Here is a 22,149-nt window from a genome sequence, read left to right as displayed (position 1 = left end):
TGACATGGATATGGAACTGAATTCAGAAACATGAGAAATGGAGAAAAGCTGAAAACAGCAGATTTATTTATCTTCATCCCTAGGCAAGAGCAGATGATCACAACAAGGAAAAACAATTGTCTTCATTGTTTAGTCACGTTCGACTCTTAGCTATCCAGATTATAGTGAGCATCACAAGGAAGAGCAACTTTGCCAAAAACGCTCAACAACTTTTGTGTCCAGATTTTCACTTTTTGAAATATGGCAACCCTAATCTTGCACTCTTGATATAGGATGCAAGACAATCAACAGTCTGGGAGGCAGTTTGGGGTGAAATGCCTGCTCCTGTTGCAATGCCCTAGCCTTTGGAATGAGGAAGAGAGGTTGTTAGCAGCATTCTAAGGCAGTTCGAATCCGTTTGATTCACTTGAGGGCGGGCAATGAAAGGTGAGGAGTGAGAGAGAATTTGTGATATAGGAAGTTTACTTGGAGTAGGAAAGGAACAGTTGTTGATGGTGATGCCAAGAAGTGCCACTGCCACCACAGAGATCAGAGCTGCTGAGGATATAAGCATATGAAGCTAGGAGAGGGTTGGAGAGGCTTAAGAGATGATTGAAGTGGATGCCAGCTGCGATTTCCTATTTGCCAAGGACTAGACCTGGGAATACTGAACTATGGACCCTCCTCTTAAGAATCAACATGGCCTTCTTCCAAGGTAAAACCTGCATTTTAGACTAGCTTTTTTGGGGGGGGGGGTACATTATTGATGCCTGTGGCATGTGGTGACATTTTCCATAGGCGAAAAATTAGGGCCAGAGGTGCCAGTGATTGCAGGGAGGAAACATATGTGAGCATCACGCCTCCTTCTCAAAGCTGGGCTTTTGGGAAAGTGGCAGAAGAGCTCTTGAGCCCCCTTGGAGAATCATACCTCTCTCCCTACTCTAATTTACTGGGAATCTTTAGGAGACTAGCCTAGTCCCCCTAGTCCACTGACCACAAGCCACTGATCAATGCTGATGTTGTAATAGTTTATCAGAAGAACACTTCCACATGAGTTTGTCCAGAGTCTTGAAGAAGTCCTTTCTCTTTCGGGTGGGGATCACATATGGTTTGCTACATATGTTAACCAGCCCTATATGAACACCCCCAGCCTAGCCCTGTGTATTTGTAATGATGTGGATTTCAGAGAGTAAGAGACAGAGAGGTGGTGAAACAACATCTGTTACTGGTTCAATTCATTGTTAGCTGAGTTATTGTTGCGAATTAGCCACAGCCTAGTGAAGAAAGACTGCAATTATGGCTGATCTATGAAGTGCTTTTTTTTCTTAAAAAAATGTTTAGGTGTAGTCTCATTTTAACTCAAGAAAATCACCATGTTATTGTTCAAAACAGGAAAAATAAATACAGTAAATGGACAAAAGTACAAAGATTCACAAAATGTTTAGGGGTATGCATACCTCTGTGTATCCCCAGAAAAAAGCACTGGATCTATGTATTTCTAGATTTCAGCATGCTTTATAATGTAATAGAGTAGTGCTTAGCTTCAGTCTTTCAAAGCACTTTTAGCCCACTCTTCAGTTAAAAAGTCTCCCAGAGCAGCTCACAAAGATGAAAAATAAGACAGTGCCTACCCTCAGTCCTACAGTCCAAAAGATGCAACACAAAAAGGAAAAAGGACTTGAAGCGCAGAGGGGAAAGAGCATACTCAGGCAAGTTCTTAGTTACAATATGACACTGCCACTCCCAGAGCAAATGGACTTGCTGTGAACAGAAGCTTCATTCCTTATACTGTATACTTAAATCCTTGTGGTATAGGTGACCAGCACGACAAGGTTAAACAAATTCATTGCCAAGGTGGAGGAGGGGGAAGTGCTCACTTTATAAAATTAAACTTATAAAGTGATAAGATCTATCTGTACCATTTTCAAAATTAAATATAAAATATTTCATTATACGGTGTGTGTCCATGAAGAATGGGACCTGTTTTGTGAACTTGTCCTGGGTCTGGTGTGTGGCTCGGAAAATGATGAGAGATACGATGTCACCTATTCTCTGTGCAATAATAGATCTGTCGGAGTATGACACATAGAATTAGACTTTCTGCTGTGGTTAATCAAGTCCACTCAAAGTAGAAATGCTACCATCTCACACTATTGCATGAAACCAGTAGGATGCAATATATTCATGAAAAAGGCACTTGGAAAACTGCAGTGGAAGCCATTATCTTCTGCACTGTAAGGCATTTTGCCTCTGGAAAATATCTTACTACTGCTACCAACATTTAAATTGAAATTAAGAAGCAAAACTCTGTGTTGACTTGAGTACAATTCTATATAACTTTCTGCAGATTAAGAGAGACATAAGAACCGATAGTACTTTCCAGATTTGGCTTTCTTTTCAACCTTTTTCCTTCCACTTCTTAAGATATTTCAAAGTTATTTCAATAAGATCAATAAGATCATCGTAATAATAAGTGTAATTCTACCAGCCTTTTGGAGAAAGCTTGGATGAATTAGCCATTTATCTTCACTATAAAACACATAGATGGTCACTATGATCCAACTAATTGTTCATCTAAAAAATATGTATTTCTTATTCTTATTCTTATTCTTATTCTTATTCTTAGGGCATTTTTTCAGTTGGAACTCACCAGAACTCAGTTCTGGCACCTCTCAGGTGGGTGCCATTGTCATTCTAAGAGAACAAGGGAGGCTTTTATGGTGAATTCTGACACCGCTTGATGATTAATTCTTTTACATCTGTTTTTATCCTAGGGGCTTAGAGCGTCTTACAAGTTCCTCCCCCCTCTTATTCTCACAACAGTCCTGCAAGCCAAATTATGGGGATAAAGACTGACTGACCCAAGATGTCCTAGTGAGGTTCATAGCTGAATGTGATTTGACCCAGGATGTTTGTTCCCAGTCTTAAGCTGGGCACTCTGATCGCTGTCATATGTGGGAATGGGGATGTACATTTAAAAGTGCCAGCAAACTGCTGTTAGGAAGCTCAAAGGGAAACAATTCATGCCACCTTACTGGCCTCTACTGTCCTGTCTTATATACACACACATACATGGTAGTCACTTAAAAACAGCATGGTGTCATCGTATCAGGAAAATCCTTGTGTGAAGTTGCAGCTATATACACATATGCTGGCTAATAATAATAATAATAATAATAATAATAATAATAATAATTTATTATTTATACCCCGCCCATCTGGCTGAGTTTCCCCAGCCACTCTGGGCGGCTCCCAATCAGTATTAAAAACAATACAGCATTACATATTAAAAACATGCCTGAACAGGGCTGCCTTAAGATGTCTTCTGAACGTCAGGTAATTCTTTATCTCTTTGACATCTGATGGGAGGGCGTTCCACAGGGCGGGCGCCACTACCGAGAAGGCCCTCTGTCTGGTTCAGCCATAAAGCATCTTTTCCCAAGCATTGCGAAAACTATGAAAATCTTCTCAGAGGGACTTCCGGAGGCGGCGCGAAGGGTAATGGCTGCCCTTTCCTAACGGGAAGGGAAGCTCCGCGCGAGAAAGGGTCGTCCGCTACGGCGCAGCGGAGACCCAGAAACGGAAAACCGCAGGCAGCAGAAGCCTGCGGTCCTGGGACCCGGCGGGTGCCAGAAGCGGCCACCGAAACGTTGAGGGAGCCTCGTAAGGGGCTCCGGATCGCGGAGGAGGCTGCGGCGCTGTGGGTCGTTCCGCAATCGGCGGAGTGAAGCCGCGTAGCTGTTGCCAGTGAGCGCTGACCTTTCTTCCTGAAATTTATGCTTTAAAAACAACAACCCGTGAGTAAACAACGGACTGTATGTAATTCGGGACTTTAAAACATTAAATTTGGCTGAAAGCGGATTGACGAAAAACAGGAAGTCCGTCTTCCGCTCCCATTGAACTTGAACGCAAAGAGCGTGGAAGAGTGGAGGCAAAGAGAGACCTTTTAAACTATTCGATCTGAGCACCCATTGAACTTTATTTTAAGTGGAATAAATAACCTCATGTGCTGGACTTTTATGAATTTTAGTTATATTTTAATCTTTCTCCCTTTGGAGCTATATTTTAACTAAAAACCCCAGGCGCTGGAACTGCCTGAGAAACTGAGCTGTCAGCTTGCAGTTTGCAGCTTGGATACTTTGAATCTGAACTTTGAAACAATCTGAGAGAGTCTGAACTTGTAACTTTGAAGCATTTGGATTACCAGCTTACACCATCAGAAATACTGTTGTTGCACTAAACCTTAACTCTGCTGAAAAATCTTTTTATTGAAGGTTCTTGGACTTAGAAATTTGACTTTATTTTAACTGAAATTGATTTCTTCCCTGAAATATTTTAAACTCCCCCTAGAGGATCTGGGACTTATAACAGTGACTTTTACTTTACTTTCTTTTTCCCGGCCCCTTATTGACTGTGACCATCTGTGTTGGGGCTTTCTCATGGGAACAACTCAGCTTGACCTTGAATTTTAGAAAACTTTGGAATGAGTGGTACAAGAAGGAGAGGAAGAACTAAACAAACAACTTTGACAACTTTAACCGCAGCCTCACAGGCACGTAGATCATCTGTGCCTACTTTGCCCTCTGAGGTCGAAACTGTTTCTCTGCCACGGGCAGGGGAGGGAGAAACTGAGGAATTACAACTGGAAGATATGGCCTCAGGGGCAAGCACTACTATTTTAGAGAAAATTTTTGAAAAATTAGAATCTTTGGATAAGAAAGTAGAATCTCTGGACAAGAAAGCTGATGAGCAAACATACAAAATTGAGCAGAACATAGAATGTTTAAATAAATTATCTGGACAAGTCGCACAGAATACTCAAGCAATCGGAGAATTGAAGGAGGCTGCAGGGGAAAATCGGAAATTGGCTGAAGATACCAGCCAAAAACTTGAAAATTTAGAACAAGAGGTAAGACCACTCTGCAAGCAAGTAGGCGAACATCAGACCTATTTGTCCATGCTTGAACTGCGGAACAGGGAGAGCAATTTAAGGATAAGAGCAATACCAGAAGTGGAAGAAGGCAACCTAGCTGAGTTTCTGACTAAAGAATTCTCCAAATTTTGGAGTTTAGAGGAAAAGGACTTTAAAATTGTTTCAGCTTTTAGGCTCGGAAGACTTCTAAAGAAAGAGAAGCCCAGAGATTGTTTGATAATATTGAGGTCAAAGGAGGAAAGGGATAAGATTTTGGGCCTACACTACGGAAAGTCACTGGACATTTTGGACAAAAGAATTGAGATCTACAAGGATATTCCTAAACAACTGCTAGATCTTAGATCTGACTATTTGGAGTTGACAAGACTACTAAGGAAGAATTCAATCATCTTTAGGTGGGAATTTCCTCAAGGACTATCTTTTACCTTTAGAGGGAAGAAGATCAAAATCAGAACACCGGAAGACAGAGATAAATTTCTGAACGTATACGGAGAGGACCTTCACAAAGGAATTGATCAACTTCCAGGGCCTGAAACACCAGAGGCATCTGCACCCTTGGACTCTGAAGATTCTCTGAACAAGATACCACCCCTTGAAAAATAACCAGATTTATTCAGGATGTCTCTGCAACTTTTGAGTTGGAACATTAATGGCTGCAATATCCCGGAAAAAAGGAGGAAAATTTTTCATATATTAAAAAAAGAACAATTGGATATTATCTGCTTACAAGAAACACACGTGACTAGGCTCCATAGAAAGGTGTTAATAAACAAAAGACTTGGCCAAGAATTTATATCTTCGGACAGAGTAAAGAAGCGAGGAGTGGTGATATATGCAAAAGAGAGCCTGTCACCTAAATTCTTATTCAAAGATGAACATGGAAGAATATTAGGAATTGAGATACAACACCAAGGAGAAAAGATTCTGATATTAGGAATTTATGCACCAAATGACGGGAAATCGGAATTTTACAAGAAGTTGCATGAGACTATGCTGGACTATCTGGACTACAACAACATCATTATGATGGGAGATATGAATGGGGTCGTATCGACAAACATGGATAAGTCACAAAATCAAAACGTTACAAAAGACGGCAGACTACCAAAGACCTTTTTTGAAATGGCTGACAATATGGACTGGATTGATATTTGGAGAACTAAGAACCCCCTGGGAAGAGAGGGAACATTCTTCTCTGAAGCCCAACTGACTTGGACAAGAATCGACCAAATATGGATATCTAGAGGTCTGGCACCCAAGGTCAGAAAAGTGGAAATCTGCCCAAAGACCTGCTCCGACCATAATGCGCTGAAGATGGATATGACACTATTGCCAACCGGCTCCTTTAGATGGAAGATGAATGATAGCTTGTTTAGAGATCAGGAGATTCTCAAGAAGGCCCAAAAAACCTTGAAGGATTATTTTGAAATAAATATGAACACTACGGTGGAAAAAAGAACTATCTGGGACGCAAGCAAAGCTGTGATGAGGGGGTTCTTGATACAACAGAACACTGTAAAGAAAAGAACACAAAATGAAAGGAAAGATAAGATTTTGCAGAAAATTAAAGAATTGGAGAAGAAATTAAGATCAAACCCGAAGTCACAGCCGATTCTGAGAGAAATTAAACTATATCAAGCCCAATATTCTAAATTGATAAACCAAGAAATAGAATGGAAGATTAAATTAATGAAACAAAAAACTTTTGAATCGGCAAATAAATGTGGAAAACTGCTAGCTTGGCAGTTGAAGAAGAGACAGAAATTAAATACAGTTACAAACCTAGAAATTGAAGGAAGAAATATCCAGAACCCCATGGAAATTAGAAAGTGCTTCCAGAGATACTTTAAAAAATTATACACTCAAGGGCCGCAAGATGAGGTTGAGATTAAACAATTTCTGGAAAGAAATGGATTAACAAAGTTGTCACAAAAAAACAGATTAATCCTGAACAACAAAATAACACAACAAGAGATTGAACAAGCTATCCAGAACATGCAACTGGGCAAATCTCCAGGGCCAGACGGTTTGACCTCCAAGTATTACAAGACATTAAAAGACTATCTGACCCAACCAATGATGGAGGTCTGTAATGAAATTATGGAAGGGAAGAAGGCGCCGGAATCGTGGAAGGAAGCCTTTATCACATTGATACCAAAATCTGAAGCTGAAAAGACACAACTCAAAAACTATCGTCCCATCTCCCTTTTGAATGTGGATTACAAAATATTTGCAGACATTTTGGCAAGTAGATTCAAAAGAGTGCTTAATGAAGTAATTCATAAAGACCAGGCAGGCTTTCTCCCAGGTAGACATATGTTTGCAAATACTAGGAACATTATTGACGTTTTGGAACTTTTGCAAACAGACATAAATACAAAAGCAGTGTTAATTTTCATAGATGCGGAGAAGGCCTTTGACAATATTTCTTGGAAATTTATGAAGGGAAATTTGAATGAAATGGGAGTGGGACGGGGGTTTGAGAATGGGATTGACGCAATATATTCAGAACAAAAGGCCAAACTGATAGTTAACAATGTGGTTACAGAAGAGTTCAAAATTGAAAAAGGAACACGACAAGGCTGCCCGATTTCCCCTTTGTTATTCATTTCGGTTCTGGAGGTGCTCTTGAACTTGATCAGAGGGGACCGGTTGGTGGAAGGGATTCAGGTCGGAGCGAAACAATACAAATTGAAAGCTTTTGCAGATGACCTAGTTTTGACTCTGCAGGAGCCAGAATCTAGTACGAAAAGAGTATTACAACTGATACAGGATTTTGGTCGGGTGGCAGGATTTAAATTAAATAAACAGAAAACTAAAGTGTTGGGGAAAAATTTGACAGATACAGAGTCGGAAAGGTTTCAGAGAGAAACAGAACTAACTATGGTTAAAAAAGTAAAATACCTAGGGGTAAACATAACAGCAAAAAACCTGAGTCTATTTAAGGACAATTATGAAAAATGTTGGTCTGAAATTAAGAGAGACTTGGATAGTTGGACAAAATTGAAGCTTTCTTTGTTAGGCCGAATTGCTGCTATTAAGATGAATGTATTGCCAAAAATGTTGTTTTTGTTTCAAACATTACAGATTGTGGACAAAACGGAGTGCTTCCGGAAGTGGCAGAAAGATATATCTAAATTTGTCTGGCAGGGCAAAAAGCCCAGAATTAAGTTTAAGATATTAACAGATGCGAAAGAAAGAGGTGGCTTTGCCCTGCCAGACTTAAAGTTGTACTATGAAGCCGCAGCTTTCTGTTGGCTAAAAGATTGGCTACTTCTCGAAGACACTGACGTGCTGGACTTGGAAGGTTTTAACAATGCTTTTGGTTGGCATGCATACTTATGGTATGACAAAGTTAAGATCAATAAGGCCTTTAAGAACCATATTGTCAGGAAAGCACTGTTCAATGTCTGGACGAAATATAAAGACTTATTGGAAAACAAAACTCCAAGGTGGCTCTCACCTCTGGAGGCTAAGGCCCTAAAAAGACCCAATATGGAGGCCAAATGGCCAAAATATTGGGAATTATTAGAAAAAGATGGAGACAATTGGAAATTGCAGAGTTTGGAGAAAATGAAGGATAAGGTGCGAGACTGGTTACATTATGCTCAGATTAAAGAAGTTTTTAAAAATGATAAAAAGTTAGGGTTCCAGGTGGAGAAATCGAAGTTAGAAACAGAATTGTTAGAACCCAAAACCAAGGTACTATCTAGAATGTATAACTTGCTGCTAAAATGGAACACACAAGACGAAATGGTTAAATCGGCTATGATAAAATGGGCACAGGATATTGGGCATAACATTATGTTTGAGGACTGGGAAAGGTTGTGGACCACTGGGTTGAACTTCACTGCATGTAATGCTCTGAAGGAAAATGTTATGAAAATGATATACAGATGGTACATGACCCCAGTTAAACTTGCCAAAATATACCATTCGTCTGACAATAAATGCTGGAAATGTAAAGAAAATGAAGGAACATTCTTCCACCTCTGGTGGACATGCCCTAAGGTGAAGGCCTTCTGGGAAATGATATACAATGAGCTGAAAAAGGTATTTAAGTATACCTTCACTAAGAAACCAGAGGCCTTCCTTCTGGGTATTGTCGGCCAGAAGGTGTTAAAGAAGGATCGAACATTTTTCATGTATGCAACAACGGCAGCAAGGATTCTCATCGCAAAAAATTGGAAAACTCAAGATTTACCCACACTGGAAGAGTGGCAGATGCAGCTGATGGACTATATGCAACTGGCCGAGATGACTGGCAGAATCCGAGACCTGGGAGAAGAAAAGATGGAGGAAGACTGGGAGAAATTCAAGATGTATCTACAAAAACATTGTAATTTGTTTGAATGTTAAGAAGGATGCTAGATTATAAAAAACTGGCCACCACTAAACTAGATTTAAATTTGATGATAAGTGAGACTAAAGAAAATATAAAAACTTTATTGGAAAAAGTGTTAAATTATATTGGAATGTGTGGACATGAGATTGTAAACAAGTTGATAATTTGTTTGGAAAAATTCTTTTTTTTTTAATGATGTAAATGGGAGAGGGGGACGTGAGGGAGTCCAAAGAAGTGAAGAATTTGTTGTTATAAAAGTAAGATTGTTTGATGTGTGCATTTATATTTTAAAAAACCTTAATAAATATTTATAAAAAAAAAAAAAGAAAATCTTCTCAGAGCATGTGCTACAATGCAGGCTAATGAAAATGTTCACTCAGGTACCACCAGCCCACCTGCTTTCAGGATAAAACTGATTCTGTAATACATGGGAGCCAAACTCCACTGCAGGTTTAGGCATGGTGAAATAGTTTCAGACAATAGTTCGGCTTAGTTCTTAGAAAAAGCACATGTGCTCTTGTGGGGATTTGGCAGGAATAAATTTAGAAGAAAAGCTGCTCTATTTAAAACCTGTAGAAAAGAAAAGAGGACAAGAGGATAGACTCAGATAAGCCAAACACAAAACAGGCAGGTGCCAACAATGATCGTCTTTCTTGCGGCCTTCCATAAGGACTCCAGCTGCTATCAACCTCAACCAGCATGGCCTCCAACTCACATCAACCTCAGTCAGGGATGAAGGTAGTTGGAATCCAACAGCATCTGGAGGGCTGCAGGTTGCCCATCCTTGCCTTTACAACTTGTGATGCCTTAAAAAAAACACCCCACAGCTCACTCGTCACCCAAAGTGGTTGGTGGGAAGAGGTGGGGTGCATATCTGTCCTCCCTGCAGCTGTGGCATTGCTACCACTTCGCAGGAGGGAGGGGTGCAATGTGTGGGCCCACTGGTGGTCAATCTGGAGCTCCAGCTGCTGCGCCTGCACAGCACTGATCTACCTACCACCTTGTTCTTCTCGTTTTGCTGCCTGCCTGGGACAGTAAAAACAAGGAGGAGGGGCGACAGATCATGACTGAATGACTGGCTGTGATTACAGATTGTGCAGACCTGCTTTAATGTTTACATCAAGAATGCATTTTAATGAAATGGGGATATCAGAAGCAAGGATACAGAGAGTGATGGTATCAATACTACAACGTCCTATTGATTAAAATGTCTTATGAGGGCAAGTTGCTATATAAATTCTTTTAAAAGTTCGTTGTATTCAGTGAATAATCTACTGAAGCCGAGTTACATGACCCTTATGAGATATAAGCCATTATCAGCATAGGGCCTCAAAAAAGATGACACCAGGCTAGACCCATGGCATTTTCTGCCTATTTTCCATCAACCTGACACCCTGCATTTGGACTGTCCCCCCCCCTTCTCTCAAGCAATCTCTTTCTGTGCTTCAGTGTTCCTTGCAGTTCTGTGCTCACCTGAACCTGGCTGTGCCATTGCCTAGTTAGCACACTCTTCAAGGTGAATTACTAAGCCAAATGACATAATGAACAAGATACGATGATGCCAAGGAAAGTTATTGATTTATGAGCATCTTTGCCAAAGCACTATGACCTTCCTTCTAAGTTTTATTTTGGAATGTGCCATCAGGAGTGTAAACAGTGGGAAATGGCTGAGGGAAGGGAAGAAAAAGTGCATCGATCTCCATATTGGGGTGTGTGGCCTGTCCTCTCCTCAACAACAGTACTTTCTTTTGCTACTCAGACTCTTGGCTTTCATTTTATATGCAACCAATATAAATAATTATAAAGCTCAGAAAGATCCAGTTGACTCATTCAGCCTCGAGGAGTATTGACACCAGTGATAAGGGTATATCAGCATGACAAACTTCTGTTGGTTTTATACCAATCTGTCATGGCTTCCTCGCCGCATGCCCGCTTAACTGAAACTTCTGTTGCCAAGGAACTTGGGGTATATGCATTTTGTTGGACAAATTGCAAGGACTTGGCCTTCTTCTGCAATTTCATAATGATTCCATGAGCTGTCAAATGCTCTGTTCCTCCTGTTCGGAATGGAGAGGTAGTGGGACTGCAACTTTCATACTCGTGCATATATTATTGACCCAATGCTAAGCAATTATTGTTTTCAAGGGAAGAAGGCCCCAAATGTGCTTCATTCTCCCATCAATATCAATGGGATTTTAATGGACCTCAATGGCATTCAAAATAAATTGCTGTAGATATGCTGCATGAAAATGACTCATTACATGAATTGAGTCTTCACTGTTTGGTTTGCTGGAATGTTAACAATGTTGTTGTGAACACTGTGAAATTTTTTTATTAAGGAGACCATTTGGCCATAAAGCATTCACTAAAATAAATTGTACTTTCACCCAAGGTTTATAAATACACATATTTGCATACAATACTTTTCTTCTAGAAAAAAGGTACTGGTACTACGTATCCTTGAGTACCCCCCGGGAAAGAAAAGCACTGCTTGAATAAATAAATATGTTAAAATGCAATAAAACTCAGAGCATCACCTTTATCACATTGTCAAGGGCAGCATTAAAGCCCATTGCTTTCAGAAAAACAGGAGGACTTTGTCCTTACCATATATATTGAAAAAGCACATTAGCCACAATCAGGAAAAATAGAAAAAGGGAAGGTATTGCATTTGTCTGAAATTATTTGATATAATTAGTCAACTTAAAACTGAAACTCATACATTTCTGTCTTTTATTTTTCTTTTAAAAAACACTGAACATCCACATTGATAGCTTGGCATTTGAATGTGCTTTGATGTTTCCAAGCTTTGAAATATATTTTCAATTTTTTATGCAAATTTCTGCTCCCAATTACATACCCATTAGTTCCTCTACAACATCATCTTAATATTCTCAAAATGATTCTATGCTTCCCTAAGGCTGCAATCCTATAGCAGTTTACCTAGGAGTAAGTCCCAGTTGAACTCAATGGGGCTTGCTTCTGAGTAAGGCTTTCACTGTAAGGCTACCTACAGTCAGTCAAAGGCCAGCCACAAGGCTATAGGAAGTTAAAACAGAAAACTGAAAAGGAATCCAGAAAGTAAGTAAACTAAAGTGATTTCCTTTATTAAAGCAACATTATAAATTTAGCAAGTTTGCACTATTTCCGACGCTCTGAGCGCATTGCATCTCACCAGCCATGAATTGTGGCTAGGTGCTTCCTAGCCCACCACCTACTTTTTCAGTCTTTGATGGACCCCATATATGGTTGGTGGGTTGCACTCATCTTGGTAGGTCACAAGCTCTGCACATGTAGTGACTACTGAGTGCAATTAATTTTTTCCAAATTCCTTCTGCACTAATATGCCATCTCAGAACATTAAGCAACATTCTCTCTCGCAGCATCTGACAGATCAAGATAATTTAAATAGCAAGAAAATGTAACATGTACTGAGTAAGAAGTTTCATGCAAAAAGGAACAAATTGGTAGCTTCAAGCCTAAGGCAAAGTCAAGATCCATTAATAGTTTCACTGCACCAGTTTGTGGGGGAAACATAATTGGCTTGAATGAAGTTCAAATATATCTGATCTTTTACCCATTAAACATTGGATGAGCTTAATTGGTGACTTATGCATGATTTCATGGTTTATCAGACTCAAGGGATAACAGGAATTCTAAATGCTTTGCACATCACCCCAACTTAGCTAATTAGTTTTCAAAACATTTCTGAAAGCAACTAGGACTATCTGCATTTAGAACAAGGCTTTGAAAGAGCACGTAAAGTGAATGGGCAAACTTTCTGATGGGTTGCTCAGTCTTTGTTGCACAGAAACTAAATGAAAAAGACATAAGAAGCAATGGAGGAATAATTCCCAGTGAAAGGGCTTGGAATAGCAAGCCTGTACCACATTTCTTTCTTCCTGCAGTGGGTATCATGTTTTTATTTATTTATCTAAAATATTTATATCCTGCCCTTCTGTCTATAAAAAATTCAGGCGCAACTTACAAAAAACTTATTAAGTACAATAAAATTAGGAGAACCACAGAAACACAGCAGAGAGATAAAACCATCAGTTAAAGCCACCTTCAACGACATACTGCAAGAACCCAAGCACATACAAATATATTTGCCTGGGGACAAAGGGGAGCCTCCCTAGGGAGGGCATTCCATAGACAGGGCATCACAACTGAGAAGGACCTCTTTTCACCTCCCATCTAAGGAGGACTTGAAGGATGGCATCTGATTAAGATCATAAAGTTTTGACAGGCACTATTAAAAGATGTTGGCATGGAATGGTGATCTGAGATCCATTGAGGTCTCCTTGGTGGCAAGGCTATCCAATGCAAAATGCTGACTTCATCCCAGGGGCATCTATCTCTTCTCCAAAGAAATATAGTTTCAGTTTGCCAGATGGTGAACTGAAGGGCCAGCTCACATGTGCATGGAATCAAGCAACCATCCATTGGGACTGGACAACAGACAAACAAAGCAAGCTGTCTCCTCACAGTGAGCCATGGAACTGGAGATGGCATGGATGGATCCTCTGCTATTGGTGAGATTATTCATGCTGCACCAGCTTTAAAGACATTTGGTTGCATGTGTCCTTGGTTGCATGTATATATACTCTCAATGAAGAACTCTTATAAAGTCCATGGTTCTAATATTTAAGATAAAGGCATCCTTTAAAGTATGACCATTTAACCAATTTTTCTGAAGTAGTCCCATTGTGGCCAAAGGGTTTCTGTAGCTTCTCAGCCAAAGTAAGGAATTTGAAGAGCATGGAGAGATCTCTTAAATGTATCATTTGTAAGCCCAGTAAAAAATACCTGTGCTTAAGGTCATGCAACCCACTACTGCCTGCTTTGTTTGGAAGTGCCTTACAGAGCCTCAGGTATTAAATATGTTGAGGGTTGAACTACATGCAAAACATGTACTCTGATATTGATCAATGACCACCAAAAGGACAACGGAAAGGGTACAACTGTCCCAGCTCCAGTCTCCATGAGCGCCTGCCAATGCCTTATAGCTTGCACCAACATAATATGCTGGGATGGCATCCACCTGGTTCCAGCTGCAGCTATGTTTGTTGCATTGGCTTTTTCTGTCTCTCAGCACATCCCCTTGGTAGGATCATAAGAAGCTGCCTTCAACCAAATCAGACAGATGATGCATCCAAGTTAGCACTACTGACTGGCAGGGTTTCAGATAGGGAACTATTCTAGCTCTAGCTGGAAATGCTGGGGATGGAATCTGGGACTTGCATGCATAGAAACTGTAGAGTTGGAGGTCGACTCTAAGGACCATCTAGTGCAACCCCCTGCAATGCAGGAATCTCAACTAGATTGTACGTGACAGACGGTCATCCACCTCTGCTTAAAAACCTCCAGTGATGTGGAATCCACAACCTTCTGAAGAAGTCCATTCCACTGTTGAACAGCTCTGATCAGATGCTCTACCATTGAGCTATGTCCTTTCCCCAGTACCAGCTGGTATTTTGCTGTCTATAATACTGTATTTTGTCTGCCAACCAATACTGGGGCCTGAAAATGTAGTAAACTCCACCTTCTACCACCCTCCACACATACTACCAGTTGCATTTCACACACTCCAACCCTTCTTATTTCTGGTGGGCCACTACCCCCATTTCTGCCCTTTGGGAATGTTAGAAAACATTGGTGTTAGTTTCTAGAAGGGTCATTCTTCAGGAGGATTCGCGCCCACCCACCCCCTAAGAGACCCTAGAAGTTAAAGATCCTTCAGCAAGCTATACCCAGGGATGCTCGCCAACTGTACAAGAACTGGGATGTTTCAAAGGTATGTCTATTTTGTCTGTGAAGTCTTGAAGGGTATGCCATGATCTAAAAAATTCTATCCTAGCCCTACCCTTCATACCAGTTCATTCAGTTGCAACCACAGGATACCAGGTCCTCATAATCAAATTCTGTCATGCTTGTCTAGCCTTGCTCCTCCTTGAAATAAAAAGTTGACAACCTTAGGCCCAGCCTACTGCCACCATTAGCATGGCAGAAGACTAGCAAATGCAAATGAAGTTTGTGATTTCATCGCCATGACAGAATCATCACAATCTCACTCCTCACCCTGCCCTGCTGATGCCACTGGAGGGAGGCTATTGCTGCAGCTCCTCCACACAGGTGAGCTGTTCTTATATGGACATCAGCAGAATTTTTTCTGATAGATTGCAGAAAGGTGAGATCAATATATAGCAGGAACATCCAACTCCCAAGAGACTGCGATCTACTCCTAGTAAAAAAAAAACTGGCAGTGATCTACCCATTGTCATTGGAGGGAGGAGGAGCATTGGGTGGGTGGAAGCGGGGGAAGGTTGCCCAGAGTTACTGAGCTTTTTGGGGTGGGGTTCTTTACCTACGCTTCCACTCAAATGTGTTGCACTTACTAGTGCTTGCTGCTGTGGCAGCAAACAAACCAAACGCCAGGGGCGGGGAGTTGTGACATTCATTATTCATTAACGCAATTGACCAAGAGCATCTGCAGTCGACCTGGATCACTCCAGGGATCTACCTGTCAATCGCAGTTGACTGGTTGAACATGTCTGATATATAGCATACAGGGCCCAGAAAATCTTGTCACCATCTTTAGCTCTTCCCCTTATGCTTTCTGACCAAGTGAGGAATTGAATCCAGATCCTTAAATCCAGTTCCAGGAAATCACTAGAATACCTCAGAGAACAGCAAAGCAGACGTTAATCAATACTGTTTGAATCAGCTCCTGCTGAAATCTCTCTCTACTTATTGGAGCATTTGCAGCAGCCAAGGCACACAAAATTAAAGCACTGTGCAAATGATCCTGCTTCATCCAACTGTTGCACTTCTAGAAAACAATTTATATAAATAAACTAAAGTGACAGCAGTGCCTTTTGCAAACACAAAAGAAGGGGAAGATTCACAGAATAGAGATGGGATTGGTAGTCTATTCCAGGTCAATTGTTATCCATATGTCCATTCCTCCTATTTTCTTTTTGAAAAGATCCACATGAAATTTCATGTTTATCACAAACCCACATTTAAATATTTATGTTTATATCAATGTACACATTTCTAAACACATCTTATCTTTAACATGAATTTCAGTGCATTTTGGTTCATTACTGAGCCAAGAACCATATCACAAAATCGAAAGGATAATTACATTCTGCTCCACACATTTGTCCGGGAGGTCAGATCAGGTCAGTTTGCATCAGTATTCACAGAAATTGAACTCCTCACGCATTCTTAGCCACTGCAGTGAGCATAAAGTTATCCCATGCCTTACAGAGGTATCTATCCATCTTCAGGGCCCTTTGCTTGTTGCAAGAATCACATGTGCACCAGGTGCCAAGTGAAAAGTGGGCTAATGGATTTCCGCATGAGGTAATAGCTAGAAACATTGTAGTGCACCCAGGACAATGCAAGTGTGAGCAGAGAGAGAGAGAGAGAGAGAAAGAACATGAACTGAGGGCCAGTGGGGAGGTTAAGGAGGGAGGGCTAATTAGAGCCCTCTGAGAACTCCCTTCCGCAGCTGGAGAGCTGCATGCAAGAGAGGGAGGATGAGTAATGCCTAAAAATACAAGTATTGTGTCATAGGGTCAAACCATACATTACGTTAAATGTGCAGCTTGGGGCTATGTGGTTTTTTCCTTCATTTAATTACAGCTGCGGGGGGTGGGTGTTTCTCATCAGGACAGTTGTGCATAGGGAAAGAAGGTTTAACTGTGATTTGGGCATCAATGGATTTTCTCCCCTAGACTTCATAACCACAAAGAATGGAAATTATACTTGCGGTACTCTACTCTACAGCATATCATAAAATATAATAACCAGTTTGTGGGGGGGTTTTATAAGAAAAATCAAGTGGTATATAAATGCTATGAAATTTATGTTATGAAATAAAATAAAATAAAATAAAGCATAGGACAGTGACGCCAAAACAGGCATTTTCCACTATTGTCCCTGTATTTGTAGCATGCTCCTTCATTGGCTATATGTGAAGCAGGAACCATGTGTTGCCCTGAATTCCTGTTTTTATGCTTTTATATTGCTGGTTTTGTGTTATTGGGGTTTTTGTTTTGCTTTAATAATATTATTTATTGATTCTATGTCTTACTTACTTCTCCAAACCTTTATTAGGCATTACAAATATAGGGGGTAAAGGGGACCCCTGACCGTTAGGTCCAGTCACGGATGACTCTGGGGTTGCGGCGCTCATCTTGCTTTATTGGCTGAGGGAGCTTCCAGGTCATGTGGCCAGCATGACTAAGCCGCTTCTGGCAAACCAGAGCAGCTCACGGAAATGCCGTTAACCTTCCCGCTGGAGTGGTACCTATTTATCTACTTGCACTTTGACGAGCTTTTAAACTGCTGGGTTGGCAGGAGCTGGGAGCAAGCAACAGGAGCTCACCCCATCGCAGGGATTCAAACTGCCAACCTTCTGATCGACAAGCCCTAGGCTGTGTGGTTTAACCCACAGCACCACCCATGTCTCATTACAAATATAGGCCATCATAAAACATCCACATATAAAATCTTAAAATATATACAAATAAACAGCCATGTAAAAATAGGCAATAATGAGGATTTTCATTGGAGTTTCTTCCCACTAAATAGTGCCATTCACCACTCTAAGAGATACTATTGATAAAAACTCAGCCACCCTTGCAGTTACTTTCGGGTTAATGTAAGACAGATAGAATCTGTATTTTCATTGTGCCGTGATATTAGAGTACCCCAAAAAAGGGGATAGAAAGTGTTTGCATAGCTGGTTGTACAATGGACAAATGAAAATAATATGTTCTTTTCTACTTTACTAGACCTCTTAGAGATTTGCTCACTATGCAATTAAAGTCATGTCTGCATTGGCAGTGACTTTGGTATCTCTGAAGCCAATGGCACCCCCCCCAAAAAAAAAACCAGGAGAAGCAGCTGCAAGCTCAATAATCTAGCTCGATTTAGCTATCAGGTCTGCTTAGCGTCAGAGTTCTGCTTTTGTTTCTCTTCTTTAAACTGTTAGCTACCCTGCTTTCCATCTATACTTAAAGAGCAATAAAAACTGAGGCTAAGCTATGCCGCTGACTGAACAACATGGAGGAAATTTCCATTTGGATAGAAATATAGATTAACTTTGTATTTAAAAAGCAACCAGACCAACCTGTTTATTGTAATTAAATATTGACCTAATGAGAAGCAGACAACTTCCTTTCTATGGGATATTGAAAATGTGGAAGACAGAGGAGAGTTGAAAGCTAACATTTTTCACATAGAAAGGGTAATGTTAGAATATCACATTAGCCTCTTTCACAGATTAATCATGTGAAAAGGGGGTTCACGTGAGCTGAAGGGGCAACAGGGCCACATTGCTGACCCCAAGGTTGCATAGTTCCCCATTCCCCCATGTTCACAAATTATGCATGGGTGTTTATGGGGTAGGCCTGCATGCCCAGGCACGGAAAGTATGTGCCCCACCAGGGGTCAGTCCAGGGTAAAAATAAGACATAGGACATCAGAATTGGGTTAAAACAGGCCACAGCTTTATCGATTACAGATGTGAGCTGGTTTTGGCGAAGGTATTGGGTATGTATCAGATATCAAGCAACCCACCTGCTGCTTGATCAGTAAGGTGGGTCAACCTTAAGTAACAGGTTACCCATCAACATACATCAAGCGGGACATTTCCAACAGGGCCACCACTTGGGAAGCTGCTATGGCCCATGGTCCCTATCTGGAATTTCAGACAAAGCAAACCTTTCCTGGACCCCTTTATCAGGGTAACTGATACCTAATGGCCCAACCCAATGTCATAGCTGCCAAAAGTGCGTATAGGTTTCCACAGGAGATGGGACCATACACAATCAGGGATCCAGCTGGTGCTGTGTCAAAACATGTTCTCTGTTTTCTCAGAGGTTTTCTTCCCTCACCTGTTTCCCCACACTTTAGAATTTTGGAAGGTATGGTCTTATTGTTGCAAAGTGGCCAGTGGTGGTCTGTGTAGTTTCCCCTCTGTGTTGGGAATTTCATTCCTCTGTGCTGCAGATGTGTGATTGTTACATGTTACGCGTCTGTGTTTACATTCCACAGTGTTGGATGTCATGGGAACGGAAGTTTAGATACACTGTTCCGTTCCATTCTATATTGCTTTTCCCTTCTCCCCAAGGAAGTAAGAGAGGAGCCATGTTTTCTTCGCTCTGTTAAGTTTGATTTTCTACATAATAAATTAGGTTTAGCTGTCTCACCTCAGCGTCTGTTTGGACTGTGTGCTCATGTCCTTGGATATGGGCCACATCAGCGCAACGGGACACAGGAGGGAGGAGAGGCATCGGCCTTGGCGTTTCCCAACATTATGATACATTTCTTCAGAGTTCTGGGGCCGCCCCAGCTGCCCATGCTTCCTGATATGAAAAGGGGAGAGAGGTGCTTTGTAATGTCTGCTCCCAGACTTTAACTGAGGGAATTCAGAGAGCCTGGTTATCGTGTGCCTCTGTTTGGTGTGCTCCAGAAGTAGCTCCCCGGATGGAAAGGAGCTGCTATGCTCATTTCCTGGCAGGTGGGCTGCTTCCTGGTAGGGTGAGTGGGAGAGACAAGGTGGTGGGAAGGTCCGCAAGGTGAAAATACATTTTCAGCAGTGCACTAGTTCTAGCATCTGAGGAACATACAGGCTTTTCCTCTGCAGACATCCACACTCAGTGCATGGATGTTTGGCGGGGGGGGGGGGGCAGGGGAGGCAAGGAAGCTGTGTGACCTCCTGAGTGTGGACAGCAGCACAGCCCACCTTCTCATTTGATTGTGTGGACCCCCTACAAGCGGTTGACACAGGAAGGAGGGTTATAGATTCTTCTTTCTCTCATCTATATCTGCATCTAGTTAATATCCTCATCTCTGAGGAACCAGTTTGGCGGCTGTTGTATCCCCCCCCCCTCTTTCCCCCAGTAATATCCTTAATTAGATTTTCATCAGAGTACTTCTACAACTTGAATGATGTGGGTAATGCCTGTTTTTACATTCATTTTTAAATTTGCTAGAAATATATGATTTTAAATATAAAAAATTAAGAGAGACCATTTTATTAATATGTCAAGAAGTATCATTGAAACATTCCCACTAGGGACAAGTATTTCCAAATAATATTAGATTATTCAGGGACAGAAATGGATTCCAACTTACCCTACTGAGATTTTATAGGTTCTTTGCAGTTATATTATTTTGCCGTTAAATGTTAATTCAGCAGAACCTTTCCAGGTCTTTTTTCAAAAAAAAAAATTATACAAGCTTATTGCAAATCATATTTAATCCATGGTTTTACATTTTATTACTCTGATTTAAACAAAAGCAGTAATAATAAACAGCTTGGAAACTAACAGCATTAGAGAGCGCTTTAGGATATATTTATGCTTTTCTCTTATTTGAAAGTGTCTGTCATACTTAAAACAAAACAAAAACAGAATACTGTTGCCTGGAAAGCCAGAGAGCTTTGTTTTACTTCTCAAGCTTAGGGTGAATTCTAGCTTTAATAGTGGAAGTGATACAGCATTTGATGGGCTCCAAAGAGATACTCAAAGTGTGTCTAGCAGCTTGGGCATACATATTGAGATTGCGGGATGGGGAGGACTTTGAATAGTACCCCCACTCCTGCCCCACCACAAATTGCTTTTGCATTCTGCCTTAGATTCAAAAGCAGTTTGGCATGTGGCATTGGCGGATGGGGCTACTCTTTGTGAAATCAAAGGTTAAAGCTGCCTTGTGTTCGTGGAACTACTTGGAGGTTCTTTGGATCCTGGCTTACCTTTGAGGAAGGGCTGTAGCTCAGTGGTAGAACATCTGCTTAACATACCCTCCAAAGTGTCCTGATTTTCTAGGGTCAGTCCAAGATTTATGAAAGCCACCCAGGCTTCTGATTTGATCCTGGAATGTCCCTTTTCCCCTCACAAGCACCGCCATGCTCAAAGAGGAGGGTGAGCTGGTGCTTGTGCCAAGCTACGGCAGCTGTGAGGAAGCACCTCATTGCCTCTCCATGGGCGCCGCTGCCAGCCTCCTCCCTTGGGCAGCTCATAGGGGCTGCTGGAGAGCAAGTGAGGAGGAGAGGCTGTGCCCCGTGTGACATGCAGACTCTGAGGAGCAGGCAGAGGGCAGGGCTGCTCTGGGCAGGAAGGTGGTGGCAGAACTCGTCTTTCTTCTAACAGGAAATGCTCTGTGTGGGGGAGACAAAGAATGGGGGGTTGGAGAGAGTCAGTTGAGGGACAGTGAGAAATGTCCCTATTTTCATCTGAGGAATGGGGGGGGTATGGCTTGGCATGCAAATGTGCCCCGTTTCAGTCTCCAGGTAGAGTTGGAAATGCCCCTTGTCTGAAACCCGGGGAAGCAGCTGCCAATCAGTAAATAGACAACAGAGAGAAGTCCCAATGGCCGGTCTTGGACTTAAGCAGCTTCCTATGCTTCCATCAATGCCCGGAATCATCAACAGACAATGACTGTTTAAACTGCTGGGTTTGGCAATCAAGAAATTGTTGTGATCCTTAATAAAACTTAATCCACTGAAGAAATGAATTGCATGGGGTTGGACTAGATGTTACTTTGGGTATTTTCCAACTCTACAATTCTAGGATTTTATGTAAACCCTTGCCTGCAAAACTTTCATTGATTTCGGTGATCGTTTTTCATTCATCAAATTCCCTGTGCTGCTAAGTATTTAAACACATACCTAAATTTAAACATGTGCTTAATCCCACTAAAGTAATTAATTGCTCTTTTGCTTAAAGACCTCCTGAACTAAGCCTTTGGGGACACAATATTATTTATGAGTTCTCTCATTGGTAGCATTCATTAGAGAAATCACATCCAGGGTTATTTCTTTCTTGCTACATGTCAAAGGAAATTTCCCTTCAGCTCAGCTTTATAAAAAGCG

The 22,149-nt window shown here is 41.2% G+C and overlaps 1 long non-coding RNA gene across 4 annotated transcripts in view; it reads left to right on the top strand.

Moving 5' to 3' along the window:
* The first annotated feature begins 230 nt into the window (after nucleotides 1-230).
* LOC309342502 overlaps nucleotides 231-22,149 on the top strand; it is a 34,545-nt gene continuing 12,626 nt past the window's right edge. The window contains exon 1 of one of the 4 annotated variants that reach the window (XR_014156863.1): nucleotides 231-694. This is a non-coding gene — a long non-coding RNA (uncharacterized lncRNA). Of the gene's footprint in view, nucleotides 695-15,346; nucleotides 15,448-22,149 lie in introns of those variants that run through there. The other 3 variants (XR_014156864.1, XR_014156865.1, XR_014156866.1) reach the window with 3 other exon arrangements.

This window comes from Podarcis erhardii (genome assembly GCF_964252035.2).
Source record: "Podarcis erhardii genome assembly, chromosome: 5".
Taxonomy (NCBI): domain Eukaryota; kingdom Metazoa; phylum Chordata; class Lepidosauria; order Squamata; family Lacertidae; genus Podarcis; species Podarcis erhardii.
Note: the sequence above shows the minus strand (reverse complement) of the source record. Positions and strands in the feature narration are given on the sequence as shown.